Source organism: Bos grunniens, chromosome 16 (assembly GCF_055505025.1).
Source record: "Bos grunniens cultivar Pamir isolate PY7600 chromosome 16, Bosgru_T2T1.0, whole genome shotgun sequence".
NCBI lineage: Eukaryota > Metazoa > Chordata > Mammalia > Artiodactyla > Bovidae > Bos > Bos grunniens.
The window spans coordinates 44064451-44089964 of NC_141180.1; the positions used below are offsets into that span (position 1 = coordinate 44064451).

The 25514-nt window shown below is 36.9% G+C and overlaps 1 protein-coding gene across 8 annotated transcripts in view; it reads left to right on the forward strand.

Moving 5' to 3' along the window:
* The window catches only part of NME7 (NME/NM23 family member 7), a 249209-nt gene that overhangs the window by 17022 nt on the left and 206673 nt on the right, over positions 1-25514 (forward strand). For 2 of the 8 annotated variants that reach the window (XM_086344834.1, XM_086344831.1), the window contains exon 1: positions 12273-12305. The exons of the other annotated variants lie outside the window; for them this stretch is intronic. The gene's annotated coding sequence lies outside the window, so the exon portion shown is untranslated. Of the gene's footprint in view, positions 1-12272; positions 12306-25514 lie in introns of those variants that run through there. 8 annotated transcript variants of the gene reach the window in all.

Consider the following 25514-nt stretch of genomic DNA (forward strand, 5'->3'; position numbering starts at 1 on the left):
ATTTTTAAAAGATGATTACAGCATTTTTACTTAATTCTTAAAGAATTTTCATGGAATAGGAAAATAACTAAATTTAATAGTTCGCCAAACTTTTCCTCCTAATGTTACTTGCTTGTCTGACTTTATTCATGAGAACTACTAAGCTAGACTTAGCAAATCAGATTCTCTACACGAAGACCCTTTTCACTTGAACTAACCTTCTGTTTGCCTTTCATGGTGGATTTATCAGGAAGCAATAGCCCTCTGAGAACAATCTGGACAGGTTTGAAAGTAGTTTTGGCCACATTAAAGTTAAGGTTAGAATTTGACACAACTCTGTGTAAAAGAATGCTTGATCTTTGAAAGAAGCGCTGGAGGAAAACTGGTAAAGATTTAGTACAAAACAAGGTATTGCCTAAAGTCTAGTCCATGGTAATGGGAAAATAGAAACCTTTTGGTCGTTGACTTTTCATTTCTACTGTACTTACCACCGTGGCATCTAAGTAGAGCCATAGGAATTGCTATGTTTATGTGCCTACTAGTCAGGTAATAAATATTTAAGGATCCACTATGTTCTCGGAATGTTCGAGACCAAGTGAAGTTCTTTGGAACCACTTTTCACGAATCCTCACTGAAAGCAGCTGGCTTGATGTGGCAGGTTCTCATGTACTGTTGATTTCTATTTTGAGTCATTCAGGGTGGATGGAGGTACATGGAGACTTAGATTAAACTTTAGAAGCCTGTTGAATGGTAAACTTTACCATCTATATAGTTTACTTCAGGATGCCTTTGAGATCACATAGAAGCAGATATTTGGGTTAAAATAGATGGTGACCAGTTACTGAATCTTAAGTATGCAACTTTTGAAAAATCAGATTTCTGGTTTAAGACTATTGTTCATGTTGAATTCTACAAATCCATTTCAGTTTGATTTAAGCAGGGGAGCACTTTTGTATAAACAAAAGTGTTTTGTTGCCATGTTTTCTGAAATATAGCATTGTAGAATGCAATATACATTTTTCAGCGAAATGTTAGAATTACAAGTCTGACGAGTATGGCCTGATTTTTATTGTTGTTGTGTTGTTTTTTAATATGTGATTTGTTTCAATAGGCAATGAAAATGAAAGAGTTTGGCTTTGGGTATTGGGGACCTAGCAAACAGAGTAGTATGTGTAGGCTGCGTGGTCCTGTTTCCCTCAGACCCCCTTTCTGCCACTCTGGGGAGCGTGGTTAGAAGCATGGGTTCTGGAATCAACCTGCCTGGGTTCACATGTTTCTAAGCCGGGTCCCCTTGAGAGTGTTTTTTAACCTATCCGAATCAGTTTTATTTTCTTTCAAGTACAGATAATAATCCATCTCTCTCCTAACATTGTTCAGGTAAAAGTGTTTACTTAGCACATAACAAGTACCTAATAGAAAGTGCTAGCTTTTGACTATCACTATTATTGTTCTTGGAATATTAACTTAGAATGATTTGTTTATGTATTTGGGTTTTACATCACTGACTTCCTTACTGACCTCCTTAAAATCAGGGATTGTTTCTTAGAAATCACTGAATGTACCACCAGAGTTTGGCACAAGAGAAGCAGTTAATAAATGCTTTTAAAATAAATGAATGTGTAAATAGAGAATTTGAGCATCTGTGGTCTGTTTTTTTCTTTTTTCTTCCTTTTTTTTTTCCCACAATAATAAAACATGTTTATCAGTTTTCACAATCAATAGCCAGACAAAAAATAAAAACTACTGTGACAAAATACACACAACATAAAATTTATCATCTTAACTATTTTTAAGTGTACAATTCAGTGGTATTAAATACACTTATAATGTTGTGCAACCAACCATCCATCTCCATAATTCTTGTCATCTTGTAACACTGAAACTCTGTAACCTATAAACAATGACTCCTATTTCCCTCTCCCCCAGGCCTTGGCAACTATAGTTTTGACTACTCTTTAAGTACCTCACGTAAATGAAATCATGCAGTATTTATCTTTTCGTGACTGGTTTATTTTATTTAGTATAATGTCCTCAAGTTTCATCCATGTTGTGGCAAGTGTCAGAATTTCCTTCCTTTTTAAAGCCGAATAATATTCCCTTGTATGTATATATCACATTTTTGTTTATTCATTCACCCATTAATGGACGCTGGATTGCTTCCATATTTTAGCTATTGTGAATAATGCTGCTGTGAACATGGGGGTGTGTGTGTGTGTGTGTGAAGATATATATATATCTTCAAGACCCCACTTTTAATTCTTCTGGGCATTTAAGTGGTCTCTTTTTAAAGAAAAAAGAAGATAAAACTTTTGATACTGAATTCTTGTAGGAAACAAAGGTAGACAGGAAAGGGTGTGTGTGTGTATGTATATATATGTACATATATATATAACATATATGTACACACATGTACACATATAACATATGTACACACATATATAAAACATATATATGTACGTGTGTGTGTGTATATATATAAATTGTTTTGATCTCCCATTCCTACTAGAAAAAAATAGACTGTCTGTCCCTCATAAAAGAGTGCTTAGTTGTAATTTATACACCTCTGTGTTAATACATTACATATGTTGTAAAACAGTAATAGAAACCTTCATAGATTAAGATTTTTTAAAAATAGGAAAAGCAATGTTGAGTTTTTTTTTTTTTTAATTCTATCTAGGATCTTAGAGAATATTTGGCCTATAATATTATCAAACTTAGATTTAAGTTCTGCTTCTGGCACTTAAATGTGGTTATTTAACTACTCTGTGTCCCAGTTTCCTATTCTGGAAGGTGGGTACAATCATAACAATCTTCTAGAATCACTGTAAGGATAAAATGCAATAATATATATAAATCACTGTGGTGCATAATACATAATAAAGGCTCAGTAAATGTTAACAGCTACAATAATAATACTGATAATAAATTAGAGTCATGTTATTGCTTTGTTGATGATGATAAAAATGATTTTTTGGAAGATATGTTTCCTTTGGGAATTTTTCATGAAATTGCTAGCTTTTATCTATTCTAATACATTTTTTATGGAGGGGAGGATTTTAAATCATCAGTTCTGTACTTCTGGGCTTTCCTGGTAGCTCAGCTTGTAAAGAATCTGCCTAATCTTGTAGCTCCAAATTATTAATTACCATAACAATTAAAAGTTCTGTCTTCATTTCAAAAATCTATTGGCCTAAATGTAATCTTATTACGTTTACCTTTGAAAAGATCCCTGCATTCTTCCATTCACTTTGGAAACTTTGAAAAAGCTTTGATCCATCTCTGTGTTTTATTCCCGTATCTCTTCCCTTTCTGTCATGAATTTATTACTACTTACTTAAAATTGTCTCATATTCATCACTTCCTCTTCATTCTTAACTGTTACCACTTTTAGGCCTGAATTAAGACATTTGATTCGTCTCCCAATCAGTCTCTCTGATTTAGACTGTTTGTGCTCTTATCCATCCATCTGTACATCCAGTTATTATATTGGAAAACATTTATTGAGCCCCTTCTTTTGCCAGATACTTTTCTAGGTACTGGCAATAAGGCTCCTCCTCAACAGAGCATATCCCTATTCAGATGACTCTTATTTTAATTTTAGCCTTATGATCTTATGTCTCTATTCAGAATGTTCACTATCTCAATGATCCACTACTTTCATTTGGTTTTTAAAATGTAAACATATCATTTGTTGAACCTTCTGTGTCCTTGTACAAGCTCCATCCTCCCAGGCCACCAATAACACCCAAGCTTATTCCCAGCTCAGCTCTCTGTGGCTTTGTCATGATGATCATATAAACTGCTCTTCTTCAAATGCCTGTAGTTTTGGCTTATCACAGCACTTGGCTTATTTCTGAATTATTTGTGTAGTTTTCTAGCTTTTTTTTTTTCATGTGTACTGGTTTTTATTTGCCCATTTAGGATGATTGCAAAGCACCTGATTATGAGGATTGTTATTTTGACCTCTGTATATCCCCCCTTCTCCCACCTAGAACCTAGGACTGAGTCTAGAAGGGTTCTTATTCTATCAATTCAGTCTGTACAGAGCCTGCTGAAGATCATGTGTGTGAAAGCAACCTACACTGTCAACGTATTTTATCAGCCTTTTGTTTTATTATTAAAAACAGAAAGTCTGATGTTGAACTTCTTAATAGTAATCAGACACGAGGAATTAAGTACAGTATCTGGTGGTATGTCTTTTCTTCTCCTCTCCCAATCACTGGTGTTTTTAAAGGCTTGAGTGTGTTTACCTCAGTCTCGTAGGTGTTTAGAAATTATTAGTTTGTTTATATAGTGACTAATTAAACGCATGTTTATTTGAGTGCAAAAAATATATATATGATTTGGCTGATGTACTTTTAAAAACTTGTAAATATATTAGTGACAAGCAATTAGTAGATATGCAGGGTAAAGTTTATTAAAAGTAGAAGTAAAGTAGTAAGATATAGAAATACAACAATTTTTTTTGTAATCTTAACAGCAACAGATGGGCATATAAAAAAACCTGCCCGGGTTGTGTTGTGCTAGGTATTTTATAAACAGTTTTCAGTAGGAACTGGTTCTTATATGAGTCCAGGATTGAAGTACTGACCAATTATTGACTGAATGCCAACTTGTAAAAGGCCCTAGGATATGTACTTTGGGGATATAAAGATGAATGATACCCTTCCTTTGTCCTCAGGGATTTACATTATAGTAGATAGATAAACTGTATGTAGACAACTGTAAATGTGCTTCAAAGGGTCAGATAAAACGCAAGGGGATTTCAGAGTATTGAAAAATGTCTTTCATTTGGGAGGCTCATGGAGATTTTTGCCAAGCAGGTGGAATTTGAATTGTGTTTTGAAAAGAATATATGTGAGGGTTTTGAAGGAACTGAGAGTGTTCAAAAGCTTAGGAGAAGTACCATAAAAAATAAGATACATGGTGCCTCCCATTGATCCAGGTCTGCAGAGAATTTAAGGGTGTATTTCAGCATTTAGAAACTGAGTTAGTTCACCTTTAGAATTTAAAGTGTGATCCTTTTTTGGTCCCAGAAAAGCTAAATGGGCCAGTTATTTACTTACAATTTTAGAGTCTGCCTGTGTTTATCTATATTCATTATCCAGAAGGAGCCAGTCACTTCTTCCTGGGATGGGATGATGGGTAAGAACTAGTTTCCTGTTTCTTCCCCAACTCAGATAACCGTTTGTGCTAGGCTGTTGATCCATCTTTGTATAGGTGGTTGCAAGGTTCCTTAAAAGGAAAAGGAAATTACAACTCTGTAGTTCATTGGTAACTACAGAGTGTAGCTAACTAGAAGGCTTACCGTTTTCCTGAGTGGGTGGGCTTTTATTTTGGCAAATCTTTGTGAGACAGATCTTATTCTCTCTTTTTAAAAAAAAAACAGTTTTCACTCAATAAAGGGAGGATTCAATTAAAGATAGTTTAGTTTGTGCCAAAATTAAATGCTTTGAAATTTGGAAGAGTGGAAAAGAAGATGAAGGTAAAAGGACTAGAGTAAGGCAAAAGGGGTAGACAGTTTTGCGTTTCTTAGATCTGAAACATTTCCTATATTAAGTGGTTCAGTTCAGTTGCTCAGTTGTGTCCGACTCTTTGCGACCCTGTGGACTGCAGCACATCAGGCCTCCCTGTCCATCACCAACTCCCGGAATATACTCACACTCATGACCATTGAGTCAGTGATGCCATACAACCATCTCATCCTATGTCATCCCCTTCTCCTACTGCCTTCAATCTTTCCTAGCATCAGGGTCTTTTCCAATGAGTCAGCTCTTTGCATCATGTGGCCAAAGTATTGGAGTTTCAGCTTCAACATCAGTCCTTCCAATGAACACTCAAGACTGATCTCCTTTAGGATGGACTGGTTGGATCTCCTTGCAGTCCAAGGGACTCTCAAGAGTCTTCTCCAACACCACAGTTCAAAGGCATCATCAAATCTTCAGCACTCAGCTTTCTTTATAGTCCAACTCCCACATCCATACATGACTACTGGAAAAACCATAGCTTTGACTAGACAGACCTTTGTTGGCAAAGTAATGTCTCTGCTTTTGAATATGCTGTCTAGGTTGGTCGTAGCTTTTCTTTTCTTTTTTTTTTTTGGTCGTAGCTTTTCTTCCAAGGAGTAAGCGTCTTTTAATTTCATGGCTGTAATTACCATCTGTGGTGATTTTGGAGCCCCCCAAAATAAAGTCTGTCACTGTTTCCATTGTTTCCCCATCTATTTGCCATGAAGTGACGGAGCTAGGTGCCATGATCTTAGTTTTCTGAATGTTGAGTTTTAAGCCAACTTTTTTACTCTCCTCTTTCACTTTTCATCAAGAGGCTCTTTAATTCTTCACTTTCTGCCATAAGGGTGGTGTCATCTGCATATCTGAGGTTATTGATATTTCTCCCGGCAATCTTGATTCCAGCTTGTGCTTCATCCAGCCTAGTGTTTCTCATTATGTACTCTGCATATAAATTAAATAAGCAGGGTGACAGTATACAACCTTGACATACTCCTTTCCAGATTTGGAACCAGTCTGTTTTTCCATGTCCGGTTCTAAATGTTGCTTCTTGTCCTCATACAGATTTCTCAGGAGGCAGGTCAGGTGGTCTGGTATTCCCATCTCTTTAAGAATTTTCCATAGTTTGTTGTGATCCACACAGTCAAAGGCTTTGGCATAGTCAATAAAGCAGAAATAGATATTTTTCTCGAATTCTCTTTGTCTTTTCAATGATCCAGTAGATGTTGGCAATTTGATCTCTGTTTCCTCTGCCTTTTCTAAATGCAGCTTGAACATCTGGAAGTTCATAGTTCACATACTGTTGAAGCTTGCCTGGTAGAATTTTGAACATTATTTTGCTAGTGTGTAAGATGAGTGCAATTGTGCAGTAGTTTGAACATTCTTTGCCATTGCCTTTCTTTGGGACTGGAATGAAAACTGACCTTTTCCAGTCCTGTGGCCACTGCTGAGTTTTCCAAATTTGCTGGCGTATTGAATGTAGCACTTTCACAGCATCATCTTTTAGGATTTGAAATAGCTCAACTGGAATTCCATCACTTCCACTAGCTTTGTTCATAGTAATGCTTCCTAAGGCCCACTTGACTTCACATCCAGGATGTCTGGCTGTAGGTGAGTGATCACACCATTGTGATTATCTTGGTTGTGAAGATCTTTTTTGTATAGTTCTTCTGTGTATTCTTGTCACCTCTTAATACCTTCTGCTTCTGTTAGTAATAAAACAAAATACAACAGAGGGTGCTTACTGCTGTCCAGTTAAGAAGAGAACTAGTAGTTTAAAACTTTAGCCAAAATTTCCTAGTTCCCTACAGTTAACTAAAGTATTTTTTAAAATAGTAATGAGAATGTTTTGTTAAACTTGTATTGATTAACAGACCATGGCTGTATTGTGAGATGCCATGGGAAATGAGGGAAGCGCAAAAGTTCACTCTTAATTCTTGCGCAAGTGGGAAAATGTAATGAGAACTATGGTAACAAAACTTGCAGCAATTTGATACATTTAAAAAAAATTGCCAAGGACTTCATTGTTTGCTGGAAGAGATAAAACTTCTAAGTGGCATTGAGTTATGATCCATAAGTTCAAATAATTTGTACAATAAATATTTAAATAATGCACATTTTAAATTTGGTGTTTAGCTTTTAAGGGGATTCCCTGGCAGCTCAGATGCAATTCAGGAGACCCAAGTTGGATACCTGGGTCGGGAAGATCCCCTGGAGAAGGAAGTGGCAACCCACTCCAATATTCTTCCGTGGAAAATCCCATGGACAGAGGAGCCTGGTGGGCTACAGTCCATAGGGTCACAGAGAGTCGGACATGACTGAATGACTTTCTTTCTTTTCTTTAGCTATTAAACTAGTTCTGCAGAAGTGATAATTCTTGTTAGCTAGAATGTAATTATTTAGACCTAGTGAAGTGTCATATGGCACTTTCACTGGACTCTGTTTCAGATAATTTATTTCAGAAACACTGATTCTTTTTTGCTTCATCTTTCTATGAGAACTTTAAGCAGTTTGATTATTTGTGCCACGCAGCCCAGGCCCCATAGCATCATGGGTTGTTCACTTATAACCTTACTGAACCTTAGAGTTGTAATTTCCTCCTCATTTTGAGCTACTACTCTGTCTGTGCATGGATGAGTCAGTAGCCAGTGTGAATGTATGATTGTTTCCCCTTTCTAGTCGGTTTTCAGTTCAGCACATTTATTTTAATGACTGATATATTGCTTGGTTTCAGTAAGGAAAACCATTTTTTTGTCTTTTTGAGGGTGGTGAGCCTGAGAGTGAAGGGAGCATGGGAGGTAATAACGGTGTTTTTCAAAGATTTTTGGCTATATTTGTTAAGTTGTAAAGTCAGCTTCTGCACAACAAAGGAAACTATAAGCAAGGTGAAAAGACAGCCTTCAGAATGGGAGAAAATAATAGCAAATGAAGCAACTGACAAACAACTAATCTCAAAAATATACAAGCAACTCCTACAGCTCAATTCCAGAAAAATAAATGACCCAATCAAAAAATGGGCCAAAGAACTAAATAGACATTTCTCCAAAGAAGACATACAGATGGCTAACAAACACATGAAAAGATGCTCAACATCACTCATTATCAGAGAAATGCAAATCAAAACCACTGTGAGGTACCATTTCACACCAGTCAGAATGGCTGCGATCCAAAAGTCTATAAGCAATAAATGCTGGAGAGGATGTGGAGAAAAGGGAACCCTCTTACACTGTTGGTGGGAATGCAAACTAGTACAGCCACTATGGAGAACAGTGTGGAGATTCCTTAAAAAACTGGAAATAGAACTGCCTTATGATCCAGCAATCCCACTGCTGGGCATACACACTGAGGAAACCAGAAGGGAAAGAGACACGTGTACCCCAATGTTCATTGCAGCACTGTTTATAATAGCCAGGACATGGAAGCAACCTAGATGTCCATCAGCAGATGAATGGATAAGAAAGCAGTGGTACATATACACAATGGAGTATTACTCAGCCATTAAAAAGAATACATTTGAATCAGTTCTAATGAGGTGGATGAAACTGGAGCCTATTATACAGAGTGAAGTAAGCCAGAAAGAAAAACACCAATACAGTATACTAATGCATATATATGGAATTTAGAAAGATGATAACAATAACCCTGTATACAAGACAGCAAAAGAGACACTGATGTATAGAACAGTCTTTTGGACTCTGTGGGAGAGGGAGAGGGTGGGATGATTTGGTAGAATGGCATTGAAATACGTATAATATCATATATGGAATGAGTCACCAGTCCAGGTTCGATGCACGATACTGGATGCTTGGGGCTGCTGCACTGGGATGACCCAGAGGGATGGTATGGGGAGGGAGGAGGGAGGAGGGTTCAGGATGGGGAACACATGTATACCTGTGGCAGATTCATTTCGATTGTAAAGTTTTAAATAAATAAATAAATAAATAAAGTCAGTTTAGTGGGACTCCATTAATGTGTTAAAAAAAAAAAAGACTGGAGTAAGAAATAGCTTAGTAAGTTGAAAAAGAATGGCTCTTTATATATGTATAACTGAATCACTTTGCTATACACCCAAAACTAACACAGCACTGTTAATCAACCATACTCCAATATAAAATAAAAGTTAAATAAAATAAAAAGAAAAGAAAAAATGTCTTAGTACACAGTGTATAGTAAGGATAAATATTGCTCTGTGAAATTTATCAGTAACATATTTACATGTGTTAATATGTGTATATTGGGTCATAATCTGAAGTTATTACTGTAGTAGTCAAAAATATGAAAGCCACTAGTGTAATGGGATTTTAACGTATGGAAAAAATTATATTGTGTAATAATAAGTAATTTTTCCTGTATTACATATACTTTCTATGATTTTTAAAAAATAACTTTAATAACTGTGCTTTTCTCATTTAGACTCTAAAGTCGTTCAACAGTCTTATTTATTCAACTTTGTAAACATTTTCTACTCCTATCCTCTTTGCCCAATATACTATTTTGTTCTTCGATGAGTCTCAATTAGTATTTCTCTCTTAACAATGACCCTTTGCAGTTCTGTAATTGTAAAATACATAAGTAGCGGCCATTTAAAAATCTTATCTTTCACAATTTCAGAAACTAGATGTACAGTATTGTGTTTCAGACATATAGTGGATGCTTGGTACCTAATATCTTTATGTTTCAAAAGATGCATTTCTTTGAATAACTGAAGTTATTTGGGATAGTCTTCAGTTACTGTTTTGGGGTAGAAGACACCAAAGTATTGTTCTTCGAGATGCATTCCTGAATAACTGTTAGTTCTCCACTATCAAATTGTATAACTAGCAAAGTTACCCCTCAAAATAGTGGAGGTGAGATAAAGACATTTCCAGACAAGCATCTTCTGTGTCTCTGAATCCACACCACTACATCCGATCACTGTTGCACTGCAGTATTTTCTCTTCTATTGTGTTTTTCTGTTCCATGAACTGATTTTCATTCCCTTGGAGTCTTGTGTTGACCTCAAGTAACTCCTTCTCCATGATCTCCTATAACACATTTTAAATACAACTGCCAGAAACATTTGAGAGGCCTCAGTAACCTTGACAGAATCCTTCTGTAACTTGGAATGCCTCCTGTTTTTCCTTGGATTGAGGCCAGAGTTTTCATTGTAGTCATCTCCTCTGATTTATTATTGCAGCCCACTTTTGTGTTCAGATGTGCCTTTTAGACAGACTACCTTCCTCACTGCCTCCCATCTCTGCTGCTCTTCTGGCTGATCCAGAACTCCTGATTTTGTTATATGTCTTGATTCAGTGCTTTCAATATCTGAAAATAAGCATCAATTTTTTGGCATCAGACAAACCTTTGAATTCCAGCACTGGCTCTGACTAGCAGTTTGCTCTCTATCAGTTCAGTTCAGTTCAGTTCAGTCGCTCAGTCGTATCCAACTTTTTGCGACCCCGTGAATTGAGGCATGCCAGGGTTCCCTGTCTATCACCAACTCCCAGAGTTCACTCAAACTCACGTCCAACGAGTCGGTGATGCCATCCAGCCATCTCATCCTCTGTCATCCCCTTCTCCTCCTGCCCCCAATCCCTCCCAGCATCAGAGTCTTTTCCAATGAGTCAACTCTTCACATGAGGTGGCCAAAGTATTGGAGTTTCAGCTTTAGCATCAGTCCTTCCAATGAACACCCAGGACTGATCTCCTTTAGAATGAACTGGTTGGATCTCCTTGCAGTCCAAGGGTCTTCTCCAACACCACAGTTCAAAAGCATCAATTCTTTGCCACTCAGCTTTCTTCACAGTCTGACTCTTACATCCATACATGACCACTGGAAAAACCATAGCCTTGACTAGACAGACCTTTGTTGGCAAAGTAATGTCTCTGCTTTTGAATATGCTATCTAGGTTGGTCATAACTTTCCTTCTAAGGAGTAAGTGTCTTTTAATTTCATGGCTGCAATCACCATCTGCAGTGATTTTGGAGCCCCAAAAAATAAAGTCTGACACTGTTTCCACTGTTTTCCCATCTATTTCCCATGAAGTGATGGGACCAGATGCCAAAAAGAGTCATAAGTACAAGTAATCAAAGGTAAACAGTGGATCCCCCTGATTTATGCAAGATAATGATTGTTGGTACCCTAAAAAAAAACCAATACAATAATGGCACCATCTTCCTTCCTTCCTTTTCTTCTTTGTAAGCATTTTAAGTGTTTAAAGGTGGTGATATTTGTGTTGGTATGTACTGGGCTGATACCTTATTTTTCCAGTATCCCCTTGAGGCCTTATGAGAATAAAGAAAGGGTCCCTGGAAGAATAACATACTTGTTAAGGAGCTCTACCCCAGTGGAGCAATTTAAAATCAGAACTGCTCTTCAGAAACCTTGTAGTTTATTTGTAAAAAGCAGTAAAGATAATTTTGTACTATTTTCATGTATTATTCAGAAATATTCATCTTCACTTAATATACACTTAAATGCATATATACCCATGAACTCATAAACCCAAATGCTTATGTATGGGGGAAGAACATTTCTATCCATATTAATATTTTATTGTTTCTTCTGAATTTATAATTGATGTGGGATCAGATAATGAGTGTGATTTTCTTTTTCAAATGAAAGAAAGCCTGCCTTTGTCCCAGGCTTTGCTATCAGGAGTAAAAAATTATGTGAAAAGTTGCCTTAAGTAGACATTTTATTTCACTGTTGAACTATAAAATGAAGATTTAGATAACTTATTTGAAAATAATTTTCTGTGCTTTATTTTATTTTATTTTATTTTTGTGTGCTTTATTTTAGATACCAGAGAAGCCTTGGACTGGCATGCTTTCTTATAAGTACCTATTTCTCTCTTTTAAGTAAAATATAGAACATCTCTTCTTTGCTTTGTGGAATTGGAGGGAGAGTCTTCAGATTTTACTCCTATCTCATAAACATTCATGTAGCTCCTTAGATTTCTTCTTGGTCTTGGTAACTGGGCACATAGTTAATTTTGAATCTTAGAGTAGTTCAATGGTAAGATATGACACCTGCTCCTTTGAACATACAGTTTGCTAGTAAGTATAATGTCTATTATGACTTTATATATTATATTAGCTATAGAATGTGAATGTTTTCTTATGATTTTCTATTATCTCAGGGTTTCCATGCCAAACCAAGGCACATTATTTATGTTTTTATATCTACAAATTGCAGCAGTAATTTTGCATTTATTCATGTAATTTGTGATTTTTTTCCAGTGGTACCTTTCCTTTGAGAAGTTTGAGTTATAATACTAATGATTAACATGTAAGAGATGACATCATAAAATTTAAGAAGAAAATTGGTACTCGATTTAGTATTGATAAAAACAGAGCCATAATTTTGTCTGAGCTCCTTAAAAGGCAAAAATTTATACTGACTCTGATTTGCTACATGCCCTTTGTAAAAAATTAACTTATTGCAGAAATAGCTATATATGTTCAGTAGCTCTTCTTTTCATAATAAAATTTTAGTCACATTCATAGTTTTCTCTTTGTCACAAACTTCTTCCTTCCCACTGATTTTTTTTCTTCTGCAAAAACCTTTAAAAAACTATTTACTAGGATTTGTTCCTTTGCAGGCTGCAGTGTCACTAATTCAAAGAGCCCCTTCTTGAATATCAGAGAAAGGCCAGTGAAGAAATACTTGTGTGCAGTGTAGCTCACAAGTCACAGGTGTCCCAAGCCACCATCACTGCAATAAGACCTAAGTAACAGAAATCCTAGGGCTTTGTATACACTAGTCATCTAATCCACATAACTACTCTCTAAGGAAAGTACTATTACTGTTCCCATGTTGCAGGGAGTGTACCTGAAGCTCAAGAGGTTTATCTTGTCTGTGTCACCAACCCCAGGTCTGTCTGACTCTAGAGCCTGTGTTCTTAGCTATCCTGAAGTGTTTTCCATCTGACCCCAAAAGAAAGCTCTTCAGTTTCCTGGATTTTCTTTTCAAGCAACACAGCTCAGAGCCACGTCATTTGCTGAAGCTACTACCAGCAAGAGTGTTGGAGAAGACTCTTGAGAGTCCCTTGGACTGCAAGAAGGTAAAATCAGTCAATCCTAAAGGAAATCAACCCTGAATATTCATTGGAAGGACTGATGCTGAAGTTGAAGCTCCAAAACTTTGGCCACCTGTTGTGAAGAGCTGACTCATTGAAAAAGACTCTGATGCTGGGAAAGGTTGAAGGCAGGAGGAGAAGCGGACGACAGAGGATGAGGTGGTTGGATGGCACCACCGACTCAATGGACATGGGTTTGAGCAAACTCCAGGAGATGGTGAAGGACAGGGAAGGCTGGCGTGCTGCAGTCCATGAGGTCGCAAAGAGGTGGATATGACTGAGCAGCTGAATGACCTGCACTGAGCAATACTGGTAGTGCCAGGTCCAGTCAGTATTTGTTGATTGACTGCTATAGTGTCATCAGAAATGGAATGTTTTTTTTTAAATTGAAGTATAATAGATTTATAATAACAATACTGTGTTAGTTTCAGGTGTACAGCAAAGAATGCATACATACATATATTTTCATATTTATTCCCTGTGCTACATAGGAAATCCTTGTTGTTTATCTGTTTTATATATAGTAATGTATATCTGTTAATTTCCTACTTCTCATTTATCCCTTGCCCGCCTCCCTATTTGGTAATCATTTGTTTTCTTTGTATGTTTCTGTTTTGCAAATAGATACATTTGTATTATTTTTTAGATTCCACAGATTAGTGATATCATAGTATTTGCCTTTGTTTAACTTACTTCACTTAGTATAATAGGTCCATCCACGTTGTTACCAATGGCAATATTTCTGGAATGGTTTTTTCTGACCAGTAATATTGAAGTGTGGGATTCCCTCGTGGCTCAGTCAGTAAAGAATCTGCCTGCAATGCAGGAGACCTGGGTTTGATTCCTGGGTGGGAAAGATCCCCTGGAGAAAGAAATGGCAACCCACTCTGCTATTCCTGCCTGGCGAATCCCATGGACAGAAGAGCCTGGTGGGCTACAGTCCATGGGGTGCAAGAATCAGACACAAGTTAGTGACTAAGCCACTACCAACCACCAATATTGAAGTGTATGAGGCAAAAGTACAATTATATTTTTGGCACAAGCTTAATAAACTTACTCTTGAACTAAGGGATTTTTAAAAGCACATCACATCAGATCAGTGGCTCAGTTGTGTCCGACTCTTTGCGACCCCGTGAATCGCAGCACGCCAGGCCTCCCTGTCCATCACCAGCTCCCAGAGTTCACTCAGACTCACGTCCATCGAGTCAGTGATGCCATCCAGCCATCTCATCCTCTGTTGTCCCCTTCTCCTCTTGCTCCCAATCCCTCCCAGCATCAGAGTCTTTTCCAACGAGTCAACTCTTCACATGAGATAGCCAAAGTACTGGAGTTTCAGCTTTAGCATCATTCCTTCCAAAGAAATCCCAGGGCTGATCTCTTTCAGAATGGACTGGTTGGAGGTCCTTGCAGTCCAAGAGACTCTCAAGAGTCTTCTCCAACACCACAGTTCAAAAGCATCAATTCTTCGGCGCTCAGCCTTCTTCACAGTCCAACTCTCACATCCATACATGACCACGGGAAAAACCATAGCCCTTGACTAGACGAACCTTTGTTGGCAAAGTAATGTCTCTGCTTTTGAATATGCTATCTAGGTTGGTCATAACTTTCCTTCCAAGGAGTAAGCGCCTTTTAATTTCATGGCTGCAGTCACCATCTGTAGTGATTTTGGAGCCCAGAAAAATAGTCTGACACTGTTTCCACTGTTTCCCCATCTATTTCCCATGAAGTGATGGGACCGGATGCCATGATCTTTGTTTTCTGAATGTTGAGCTTTAAGCCAGCTTTTTCACTCTCCACTTTCACTTTCATCAAGAGGCTTTTTAGTTCCTCTTCCCTTTCTGCCATAAGGGTGGTGTCATCTGCATATCTGAGGTTATTGATATTTTTCCTGGCAATCTTGATTCCAGCTTGTGTTTCTTCCAGTCCAGCGTTTCTCATGATGTACTCTGCGTATAAATTAAGTAAACAGGGTAACAGTATACAGCCTTGACGAACTCCTTTTCCTATTTGGAACCAGTCTGTTGTTCCATGTCCAGTTCTAACTGTTGCTTCCTGACCTGCATACAGGTTTCTCAAGAGGCAGGTCAGGTGGTCTGGTATTCCCACCTCTTTCAGAATTTCCCACAGTTTATTGTGATCCACACAAAGGCTTTGGCATAGTCAATAAAGCAGAAATAGATGTTTTTCTGGAACTCTCTTGCTTTTGTCATGATCCAGCGGATGTTGGCAATTTGATCTCTGGTTCCTCTGCCTTTTCTAAAACCAGCTTGAACATCAGGAAGTTCACGGTTCACATATTGCTGAAGCCTGGCTTCACACTAGCGTGTGAGATGAGTGCAATTGTGTGGTAGTTTGAGCATTCTTTGGCATTGCCTTTCTTTGGGATTGGAATGAAAACTGACCTTTTCCAGTCCTGTGGCCACTGCTGAGTTTTCCAAATTTGCTGGCATATTGAGTACAGCACTTTCACAGCATCATCTTTCAGGATTTGGAGTAGCTCAACTGGAATTCCATCACCTCCACTAGCTTTGTTCCTAGTGATGCTTTCTAAGGCCCACTTGACTTCACATTCCAGGATGTCTGGCTCTAGGTGAGTGATCACACCATCATGATTATCTGGGTCATGAAGATCTTTTTTGTACAGTTCTTCTGTGTATTCTTTCCATCTCTTCCTAAAAGCACATATGCATGGAAAACATTGTTAGTTTCACATGATCCATTTAGGGCTGAGCCTTCCTTCAAGCAGTGACAGAGAGGTGTGGTATAATTTGATTTTCCAAAGGCTTGTAATTGTTTAGTCACTAAGTCCTGTCCAACTCTTTGCGACCCCGTGGCCTGTAGCTTGCCAGGCTCCTATGTCCATGGGATTCTCCAGGCCAGAATACTGGAGTGGGTTGCCATTTTCTTCTCCAGGGGATCTTCTTGACCCAGGGATTGAACCACACCTCCTACTTGAGAGGCTGGTTCTTTACCACTGAGCCACCTGGAAGCCCCTCCAAAGGCTTAGTTGACCTTCAAATGTCACATCACCTGGAATTGCAGCATTGGTTGAAATTCCCTAAAATCAGCTATTTCAATCTTACAAATTATGTGAATTTTATATTCTACTTAGTAATGTATGTTTAATGCAATGTGAAAATGTTTATATTATCATTGATGAAGACTAATTTTTAGGAAGGCCTGAATGCTCACTCACTCTTTGATATATATACCATTCAAAATGAATGACTAGACACAAAGCTTATATCCTTCACAAAATTAACTCAAAATGGATCACAGACCTAAATATATTAATAAATTACAAAGCTGTAAACTCCACTGCAAGCACAAAGAAAGCATAGTAGTTAATTTCATTTAGAGTTGAGTTGGCCAAATGGTGCAATGGAAAGAACTGTTAGGAGTGTGATTGAAATGACAAATCAAGGAATCTGCAATGGATAAGGAAGGAAGTGAAAGAAAGGGAGGCTGGTGCTTTAGGAATATGTGAAAGTACTTTTGCATTGGAAAGCCTGATAATGAGGACATAACTAACTGTGAGTACAGGAGATATGGGCAGTGAAGAGAATGCTCCAATCCCTGAATTTGGTGGAAGAAAACGTTCAGGTAATAACAAAGGCCAGAATGAGGCTAACTCATCTATGTTAATCCTGTCCTTTCTTCCAGCATTTATGCAAATTCATTCATTACCATACTTTAATCAACATATGTATGTTTTTAAAATTGTACCTGTTTTATAAAAGAACATAATTATTTCTACTGTTGATAACCTTTTTTTTAAAAAAAGGAATTGAGAGAAGGAAAAATGTTTTCAAAATTAATGGAAGAAACTTACCTAAGTAATCAGCATGTACATGGTATAATCCTACTATTTTAAAAAAATGACTGCACTGGGAGATGATTCATTCCAGAATGTCATTTGAATAGACAGGAATTTTCATATGGTGCATTTTAAAATGACATTTTCCTTTTTTAGAAGGCGTTACAAAATAAGTTTAGAAAAATAATCTAAGGTTTTTCAACATTTAAAAAATGCATACCGTCAAAGGGAAATTAAAAATAAAAGTTGTAAAGTGCTTTACAGCACATTCTGATGAGTAGTTATATAAACAGTTAAAAATGGGTTTTGAGTAAGATGAGAGAAAAATTAAATGACCTACTTAACTGAGTTATTGTAATGTAGTAGAATAGTGAATTTAGAGCCAGGAGTTCTAGTTCTAAGTTCTTACAAATAAGAGTAACACAATAGATTCTTTTCCTTCTTTTTTGTTAAAAAGGTATTTGTGTGATTGATTGGCTATTCTCTGCTAGATAATAAGGTCTATGAAGGCAAGGTTGATGGTTGTTTCTAATCATCATTGTCATGTCATATCCTAGTACCTAGCATAGTATACAGAAGGTGGTAAGTGCTCAATCTGTTGAATGCGTGAATTGATGGATGGAAATCAGATGACATAATAAGGTGTAGTGGCCTTGCCTTCTCCTTTTCAGCATGTAAGTGGTGAGGCCTATGCTGAAATTGTGGTAAATTTGTATTTGTTGTTTAGTTGCTAAGTTGTGTCTGACCCTTTGCAATCCTATGGACTGCAGCATGCCAGGCTTCCTTGTCCTTCAGTATCTCCAGGAGTTTGCTCAAACTCATTGAGTCCATTGAGTTGGTGACGCCATCCCCTTTTCCTCCTGCCTTCAGTCTTTCCAAGCCTCAGCGGCTTTTCCACTGAGTTGGCTCTTCACATCAGGTGGCTAAAGTATTGGAGCTTCAACTTCAGCATCAGTCCTTCCAATGAATATTCAGGGTTGATTTCCTTTAGAATTGACTGGTTTTGTTGCAGGAAGACTGACCCCTTCCAGGGCCTGAAACTGGGCTCTTATCTAACACTCGGAAATGAATTGTCAGAGGAGACACATGTGCTGACAAAGCAAGAGATTTTATTGGGAAAGGGCACCCGGGTGGAGAGCAGTAGGGTAAGGGAACCCAGGAGAACCTTTCCCAATAAAATCTCTTGCTTTGTCAGCACATGTGTCTCCTAGGACAATTCATTTCCGAGTGTTGGACAAGAGCCCAGTTTCGGGCCCTAGAAGGGTACGCCTTCCTGCAACAGTTTGATCTCCTTGCAGTTCAAGGGACTCTACACCACAGTTCAAAAGCATCAATTTGGTGCTCAGTTTTCTTTATGGTCCAACTCTCACATTTGTACATGATGACTGGAAAAATCGTAGCTTTGATTATGTGGAACTTTGTCAGCAAAGTGATGTCTCTACTTTTTAATACACTGTCTATGTTTGTCATATAAAGAAAGATATAAATAGGTTGAAGCAAGTCACTTTGACAGTTGTAAGCATTTTATTAATTCAAAAAAAACCTGAAGTACACTGTTTGAACTGCAGACGTGAGATTGAACACACTCTCATACAGCCCTTCAAGTGAATGCTCACTTGCAGAACCCGGTGTCAGTTTCTCCTAAAATCTAAGCTGTAATTTTAAATCTTCTAAGAATTGTAGATGTTGGTAATGCTCTGAGATTAAAAAGTGATCATTTCATCCTGAAATTCTCATCTTTAATTTTGCTAATTTGCTTCTGATCTTTAATCATTCTGATTTATTGACAGTATAAAAAATTGATTGTTTTGTTTGCTGTTGAACATTAGCCAGTGCCTTTTGGCTCTAACAAAAGACCTTTTCAGTTTTCCACATTGTGTAGCAGACCCTTTCACAAATGTGCTCACATTAACTTTATTTGGAGACTGAGCGTATCGAAGTTAGGAGCTAGTTAGTTATAGATTGTTTAACTCCAGGACCATACTCTAAACACACCACTTGTTTTTATTATGGCTAATGCTTACATTAACTGAAAGTCAAACCAAAATTTTAATATAATATATAGAAACTTCCACATATGACTCTGCTTTGTACTGAGCCCTGTATAACACTAATAGCCTTTTCTTATACAAATCTGAATGATTTTCCTTTTTCTTAGTTCTGAAATCATGGTTTTAGAACTTGTTGCTACCTCTTTCTGAAATGCTTTTGTATTGGGGATTTGTCCTCTTCTACTTTCTCTCTATTCCACTGCTACTTAAGAATGCATTTTGCTTCAAAACATTCCTCTCCCAATTGCATCTATCTTTCTGTTTTATAAGGGGAGAGGAGGGGTAAGTTTAAGATAAAATAAAAAATGCTGTATCCAATTGTCTGCTCACTACAAGTTCTACAATGTAAAATATTTTTAAATGTTCTTATATCTTTTAAAAGAAGATTTTTATAGAAAATTTATTTTTTGGTACTTTTTATATAAAGTTTTTTTAAGCTTTTAATATGTTTTTATATAAAAATACAAAAGAGTAGAAGAAAAGTAAATCTTAAACTTTTAATGTTAATTTTCCCAATCTTTTTTGTATTGTATGCTGCTGCTAAGTCACTTCAGTCGTGTCCGACTCTGTGTGACCCCATAGACGGCAGTCCACCAGGCTCCTCCATCCCTGGGATTCTCCAGGCAAGAACACTGGAGTGGGTTGCCATTTCCTTCTCCAATGCATTAAAGTGAAAAGTGAAAGTGAAGTTGCTCAGTCGTATCAGACCCTCAGCGACCCCATGGACTGCAGCCTTCCAGGCTCCTCCATCCATGGGATTTTCCAGGCAAGAGTACTGGAGTGGGGTGCCATTGCCTATCTGATACATAATTGTTTACATTGATTTTTATAAACCCAGGTTTGATCCCTGGGTTGGGAAGGTCCCCTGGAGAAGGACCTACTCCAATATTCTTGCTTGGGAAATACCATGGACAGAAGAGCCTGGCGGGCTACATACAGCCCATGGGGTCGCAGAGGAGGGCACAACTGAGCGACTGAGCAAGCACACACATGTTCTGAACCTCATTATGTGGGTGTCTGCTTATAACATTTGAAAAGTTTGATGACATCTTGGTGGTTATTTACAAAGTTGGAACAAAGTGTGCTTGAATGCTTTATTGTGTATAAATAATAAAAGTGTTTTATTATGTATAAGTTATATTTGAAATGTTCAGAAGAAGGAAAATGATTAGGCATCTTTAAGGAAAAGTCTTTTTGTGCTAGAGCATAATTTTTAAATATTCTGCATGATGGTATTTCTGACAGAAACGGAAATCTTTGTTGTCCCTGTGATTATCCAGGCAGTGACATTCTCATCTGAAGATCTGACAGAAAACTGGAGGTGTCCCTGTGTGTGACTAAAGTGTTAGTTTCTCCTTCTTGAGTAGGCCCCGGAAGCTCAGTATTATGGAAATATCTGAGTCATAGTGACTGGAGGTTCCAGTTTTAGCTCAGTCATCAACTAGGTCTGTGACTTTATGGGTGTAATATATATTTGCTTGCCTCAGTTTCTTTATCCATAAAATGAAGAATTTGAACACAATGATATTCAGCTCTGACATCAGTGAAAAAAAGGAATTGAGTTCTTTGCTAGATTTGGCTCTACTTAGCTGAAAATAAAATTCTTAAAATTTAAAATGTAAGGTGTTTAGGTGTGTGGGTTGTGGGTGTGTGCTTGTGTGTGTGTGGGTATGTGTGCTCGTGTGTGTGTGGTTATGTATGAGGCAACTAGTTGAAAGGCCAGCCTGAATGGGATGTTAACATGTGTCATTGCTCTCTGCCAAGTCCAGATGTATCACTGTTACATCTCTAGACATCTTTTGACTCTAGGAAATAACCATTTTCTACTGCAAAGGTTAAGGTTAAATCAAATTTGGATATAATTTTTACTTGGCATGATAAATCTTTTTTCATAGAAGAAACAGTACTTGCTTGTTACTTTCTTCTTCTATAATAGAAGTTCCATTATTCATATATAGTTTTTTAACAGTCTCATTGAGGCAAATCACAGTTATAGGTGAAGGAATGAGCTAATTTTTTGAGAGATTATATTTTTTTCTTTGTATGTAGGTGCTATTGTGAAACTGTATATGTCAAGACTTCAAGAGGTTTTGTATAGGTATATATTGTATTTCATTTCTCTTGGGTTTGTATCCAGGAGTGGAATTGCTGGGTCATATATAACTCTGTGTTTAACATTTTGCTGTGCTTAGTTGTGTCCAACTCTTTGAGACCCCATAGACTGTAGCCCACCAGGCTCCTCTGTCCATGGGGATTCTCCAGGCAAGAATACTGGAGTGGGTTGCCATGCCCTCTTCCAGGGGATCTTCCCAACCCGGAGATCAAACCCAGGTCTCCCACATTGCAGGTAGACATTTTGAAGAATTGCCAAATTGTTTTTCAGAGTAACTGCATCATTTTACATTTCTACCAGCAAAATATATGTTTCGTTTTCTCTACATCCTCACGAACATTTGTTATTGTATATCTTTATTATGGCCATTTAGGTGTGTGAGAGGTACTATCTCATTGCAGTTTTGATTTCCATTTCCCTAATAGCTCGTGGTATTGAGCATCTTTTCATAGGTTTATTGGCTCTTTGTGTATCTTCTGATGTCTTCTTTGGGAAAATGTCTACTCAGATCCTTTGTCCATTTTGTAACTGGGTTGTCTTTTATTATTGAGTAGTTAAAATTTTTGGTACATTCTGGATGCTAGACCCTCCCTGATCAGATAACGTAATTTGTGAGTGTTTTCTCCAATTTGGTGGCTTGTCATTTTGCTCCCTTGATGACTTAGAGTGCAGATTATCTGTGTTTTTGCTGTTCTGTTTTTTTTGATCATTTGTGCTTTTGGTGTCTTATCTAAGAAACCATTGCCTAACCCAAAGTCACAAATGTTTCCTTCCAACAGTTTTTCTAGTTTGGCTCTTGGTGTTTAGTCTGTGATCCATTTTGAGTTAATTTTTGTATGTAGACTGAGGTAGGGATACAGTGTCATTTTTTTGGTCTGATACCCAGTGGTCCCTGCACTATTAGTTGAAAGACTGATCTTTCCCCATTTGAATGGTCTTGGTGCCCTTGATGGAAATCAGCTGGTCAGATATGTATGAGCTTGTTTCTGGACTCTCTCCTCTTACATTAACCTGTATCTATTCTATGCCAATAGTATACTGTCTTGATTACTGTAGCTTTGCAGTATGTTTTGAAAATAGAAAATGTGTCTTCCAACTTTGTTTTTCATTTTTGAAACTGTTTTAGCTATGCTGGGTCTCTTGCATTTCCATATGAATGTTATATGGGTTTTAAAATGTAGTTCTATATTTAAGGGTTTTTTTGGTATTTTATGAGGGCACACCTCACTGACTTGATTTCTTAAGATTCTGGAATTGGGATGTAATTGAAATGAGATATTCTGTTAAGTATGTTTGATGTCACAGGGAACAACTTGATTTCCTTATCCTATTTTATAATAATCTGTTCCCTTTCTCCTACATGATTGTTAAATGTTACAAAATTGACCTTGAAATAGAATTATTTAACTTTACATAGATGAGTAGTTAAATACTTCAGTTCACCATAGTTTAGGCCCAGTGAATGAGTACTTCCTTTAACACTGACTTTTGTATCATTTTGTGTAGGTGTGCAGTTTAATGGGACAAAATATGGGTTTTGTCTTCAAACAAAAGTTTGAGTGCTGACTTACTCATTTTTTGTTATGTAACCTTGGACCAGTGTTCAAATTATCTGGGCTTTACTATTCTTGTCCATGAAATAGTATCCCTGGTTCTGTCAACCTACACTGTCTGTCATGAGACTGGAAAGAGATCATGTATGTAAAGAACCTGCTACTTAGTAGGTATTCTAAAAATTATTATTGTTATTGTCATGATTAATAGTTATTATTAGTGTCTTAAAATTTGAATGGCACTGATTTATTAAATATTTTGAGAATTGTTTTCCTGTTGTCTGGGCACTAGGAGATGAAGAAAAGTCATTCTAACAGAACAGAGTGTAAAAAATTGAACAGAATGTCTCCAGTTTGTGTGCCTATTATCTTAAGAGATATTCTCTTCACTGATGTTCATTGGAATTTGAGAAAAGATTGAGTAGCTGATATAGGAGATACTGTTTTTTTGCGTCACATGATTTAAAGAATATTGTCTTCCCCTCACTCTCTTTATATTCTTATTGACCTGCATTCAAGTTCTACTTATTTTATATACCGCAAGACATTATTGTAATTTTATATATGCATTATTTATTTAGATTTACCCACATACTTATATTTCCATTGTTTTTGGAAACAATGGTTTCCTTCTGTTTCTTGAATCATCTTGAACCATTTTCTTTCAGAACTTCAGTGGCAATAAATTTTCTGTTTTTACTTGTCTGAAAATATTTATTTCACCTTCACCTTTTAAAGGGTAATTTTCTTAGTTATAGAATGCTGTGTGCAATTGCTTTTCATTCTTTAATTTCTGATTGATTAAAAAAGTAGATTCTGGTTCTCTGGTGAAATTATTAACCTTTACATATATTTTTCATACTTATTTTGAAAATTTTGTCTGATAACTAGGGTATTCATGGATTTCTTTCTATTATTTCTTTTTTCCTGTTGGTCTTCTTTTTTGGTAGATCGCATAGTTTATCTTTGAAAGCTTGACATTGCATAGGAAAACCTGTATTTCCATTTCTGGAGATTCAGGCAGCTAAAATAGAGGAAGTGTCACTTCAGCATGATTAAGGGCTAAGCGTTGCGTGAATACAAAACTTGTTTCAAATTTTGTTAGTATTAGTTTCCCTTTAGTTTACCCATGCTCCTGGAGTGTGATGTTCCAGGAGCCACAACAGAAAGGCTACTGAAAGCTCCGTTGAGCAAACACAGGCTTGAGCTCCCTTCTCTAAGATTTCATTTTCTCTAGGATCTTTGCCCCTCCAGTTTCGGCTGGTTTGGTAGCCTCAGATTTCAATATCTGTCTACTTATCCCCATGACCTTGTCAAAAATCTCTGCCTCTAGACGGCCTTCCTCTGTCAGCTTCTTGGGCTTCTTCATCTCTTGTCCAGCTTGACTTGAGTCTCAGCACATGTCCTCAGGTAAAAGCAGTATAAAAAGTACTGTGCTCACCTCAGTGAGCTTCCTTTCTTTCTGAATCTTAGATTATCAAATCTGGCTGTCTTAGGTGCTCTCCAATGTCATCAGATAGATCCTTTTTTTTTTTTTTTTTTCTTTTTTTATCCCACTTTTCTGGTTGTTCTTGGAAAGCAGCAGTCATATGCCGTAAGCTGCATTATTAGCCAGAAACAGTACTTCCTCAGTTTACTTTCTTTGTATTAAAGCTGTTTTCTGAATAATGAATCATGAAAAATTCTACCATCTGGTATAGAATTAAAGAGTGTGATTTTGTGGTTAAGGCTGCCTGGATAAATGGAACTACCAAGTCTCACTGGTTTTTCATTTGCCTCACCTTCAATTACATGTCTCATCATTTCTTTTATTTCATAATTTTACCTGTTTTAATGAAGGCAATATTTCAATAATGCTTTTGAACAAATGGATATTTTAATATAGATAGTAAGGTTTTTGATAAACTACTACTATTTAAATTTTGTATTAAAAGGAGAGTATAATACTAGAATACACAATGAAACCTAAATTTTAAGCAGTCATATTAAAAAATAAAAATAAAATGCTGTATTTATAAGGATTAATATGAAAAATAACGAAAGACTTGTATTAAGACAATAGTGTATCTCTTATCTTTTTGTTTCTCTTGACTACTACACATTATTTAAATGTGTCTTTTTGGGTGATTTCGGGAAAAATAAAATAGTGTCTTAAAAAGTGCCTCTATTATAGTTTATGAATATGATCATAAATATAGCTAGACATACTATTATTAGAATTTATAAGTGAATTATGAATATAAAAGAAACTCATCTATATACACTAACCAGAGAATCAGATGCTAAATCTAGAGTTAGTAACAAAACCCTTAGATTCCTTTCTTCCTTCCTCATTTGCTTTTTGTGATGAAGGACCTTTAGGGGCTAAGCTATTATAGCGTGTGATGGGAAATTCTGCCTAATAGTCAAGGAAAGAGGGCCATCTTTGACTTAT